Source organism: Vulpes lagopus, chromosome 24, assembly GCF_018345385.1.
Source record: "Vulpes lagopus strain Blue_001 chromosome 24, ASM1834538v1, whole genome shotgun sequence".
Classification (NCBI taxonomy): Eukaryota; Metazoa; Chordata; class Mammalia; order Carnivora; family Canidae; genus Vulpes; species Vulpes lagopus.
Window position 1 is genome coordinate 12,474,102 of NC_054847.1, and position 3,238 is coordinate 12,477,339.

At 38.1% G+C, this 3,238-nt stretch overlaps 1 pseudogene; it reads right to left on the reverse strand.

The window, feature by feature from the left end:
- Positions 1-361: 361 nt before the first annotated feature.
- On the reverse strand, positions 362-1,448 carry LOC121482127 (annotated as a pseudogene).
- Between the last annotated feature and the right edge of the window lie 1,790 nt (positions 1,449-3,238).

A 3,238-nucleotide genomic window follows, 5' to 3' on the forward strand; every position in this document is an offset into this window, starting at 1 on the left:
AGCTCTCTAATTAGTGTGGGAATAATAAATTATAGTATATAATAAATCATGATCCCCTACACATGGACCATTAAGATATTTGGTGTTAAGTCTCAAAAGGGTTAATAAGTGGAAATTAAATGTCCTTATGCTTATCTTGGTTCCTTCTCTCAGCCTCTGGCCCTATAAGCTTTGGGGAGATGAGGAGAATAAGAAAAGTATGTGAGGATGAGAATGAATGGTTATTTACCCTTATCCAAAAGCAAATCTGGAGCCTATAGAATAAAGCTGAGTACTGGTTGAACATTCAATTTGAAAATGTTCTCTCTTAATACATTACATACATTAAACAAATCTGAGAGTACACTTTTTTTTTTGCCAGTTTTAAATACAGTTTTATTTAAGACATTGCATTTTCCACTTAACAATACAGTGCTTATAAAGTGCAATGTTTATTTCCTTTCCCTGTGCACATATTCCATATTCAAGTATCAAGAATGCCCAGTATATTTACTATAGCAGCTTGACTTTAAAACTGCCATGGAATTTGCTACAAATTTGGGTCCTTCAAATGAGTGGAACAATGCTAGACCTGTCATCAGGTTGGCTTAATCAACCTCTTCAATGGTAGGCCCAGAGGAGGCACCACCAGAGGGAGGAGCTCCACCACCAGGAAAGCCTCCGGGCATTCCTCCTGGCATGCCTCCTGCACTCTGGTATAGCTTCGTAATGATGGGATTGCAGACTTTCTCCAGCTCTTTCTGCTGATGTTCAAATTCTTCCTTCCTTCTCTGCAGTCTGGTTCTTATCGAGCCAGTAGATGATTTCATTGCACTTGTCAAGAATCTTCTGTTTGTCTTCATCATTGATTTTGCCCTGAAGTTTTTCATCTTCAACAGTTGCTTTCGTGTTGAAAGCGTAAGACTCAAGTGAATTCTTGGAAGACACCTTGTCTCTCTGCTTCTCATCTTCGGCTTGATTATAATCAAGCTTAAATTTTATTTTGGCTCAGGATATCATCCAGTGATCTGTCTCATCCAATGACCTGCCTTTTCCACTTTCCTTTTGACTCCTTTGACTTTCTATATTCTCTTAGGTCTCTACTTGATCTCACTGAATACTTAGGTTCTCAGAGAAGAAAGAGCACAGGATGGGAATATTAATCAATAGGTAGTAGGAGCTTTATTTTCTCTCATTTATATTTACATTAATGAGCTCTAAGCCAGGAAAGAATTTGGGATAAAGATGGACATGGTTTCTTCTCCCAGATCTCCCAGATATCCCTTCTTCCAGTGCCCCTCCTCTCAATAAATGGCACCACGAGTCACCTATTTTCTTGCACAATAATCTTGGTATGATCCTGGACTTCTCACCTTTTTCTACATCCAATCCATAAGCAAATCCTGTCAACTCCACCAATAAAATCTATTTGGAATCCCTTCATGTCTCACCTCTTTCTCTCCCACCATCTTAGTCCAAGCCACTATGATCACTAACTTTAATTAATGCCTCCTAATTGATCCCTCTCCTTCTGCCTCTGCTCTAATCCCATCTTTTATTCTTCTCATCTTAACTCGTCATCCAATGGCTCCTCACTGTATTTGTAATAAACTCAAACCCTTACCATGACCTACAAGTCCATACTTTATCTTACCTTTTACTTTTTATCCTATCTCATTCCCTAACCTTTCATTTCCATTCAGGATACTCCTGCCAAAATCTTCCTTGCTCTTTCTCAAACATTCCAAGAACCCTCATATTTTAGAGTCTTTTTACCTTATTTTCTCTCTGCTTGGCAAGTGTTTCTAGAAATTTACATGGTTTTCCCACAACCCTGACTTCATTAAGACCTCTGTTCTAAAGTCACTTTTTCAGAAAGGTCTTTCCTCCTCACCTTATCTAAAGTGGCATTCATGGGGTGCCTGGGTGACTCAGTCAGTTAAGTGGCTGCCTTTGGTTCAGGTCATGATCCCAGGGTCCTGGGATAGAGCACTCCCGTTAGGCTTCTTGCTCAGCTGTGAGTCTGTTTCTCCTTTTCTCTCTGCTCCTCTGCCTGCTTGTGTGTGTATGCTCTCTCTCTCTCTCAAATAAATAAAATCTTTAAAAAAATAAAGTGGCATTCTTACTCTTCTCTATACCTTGTTCTGCTTTTTAATTTTTTTTAAGAATTCTTTTTTTTTAAAATTTTATTTATTTATGATAGTCACACACAGAGAGAGGCAGAGACACAGGCAGAGGGAGAAGCAGGCTCCATGCACCGGGAGCCCGACGTGGGATTCGATCCCGGGTCTCCAGGATAGGGCCCTGGGCCAAAGGCAGGCCCAAATCGCTGCGCCACCCACGGATCCCTGTTCTGTTTCTTTAAATAGCATTTGTCACTTCTTGACACACACACACACACACACACACACATATTTGTTTATTATCCCTATTCTCTACAAGAATATATATTTTATGTATTTAGCAACTTCTATGTTACATGCAGCGCTGCCCCTAGCACCAAAAGCAATGATTTACATACTATACACTAATGAAATACTTATTGAATGAAGAGCTAAATGGTTATCTCTGCAACATGTTAAAATTACATATTGGTTCCTTCCTCACTTTTAGCCTAGGATTTAACTATCATAAAATCAAGTTTTCATTTTATCCAAGTTTCTAGGAAAGATAATCAGAAACCAGATGACTCTTTGCCCTTTTACTTTTACTATCATGAATAGAAAAAAATACTTCATAAGATTAAAAAGAATTTAAAAAATAACACTGGTCACCTCTCTTACTGAAAATCTAAGACCACAATGCTTTCATTTCTTCCTTTCCTTCTTTTACAGAGGATATGGAGCTGAGAAAATGACAGATAGGTCAGTGATGGAATTACTTAGTACTTCCTGAATGAGGATGCAATTTTTATATCAGGCATCAATAGTCTATGTGGCTCTGGGGATTGAGCTGGATGTTCAGCTTCTATTTCTGGACTTCTGACGGGTTTGTTGGGTGACCTTTGGATAGTTAATGAGTTACCAGTGTTGACAAGGGTATGGTAAAGATTGATGATATGGATTCTATAAATTGCTCAGAACTCTTTGGAGAAAATTGTATGCCACTTTCTTTCTCATATTTAATGGCTTTATATTATTAAACAACCTAAAAGACAGACATCCACTTCTGTCAATGACAGAATAGTTTCTATCAGACCAATATTCTTATTTTCAACAACTATAAAAGCTATATAAAATGATTTTCGCAAAGTAACAAT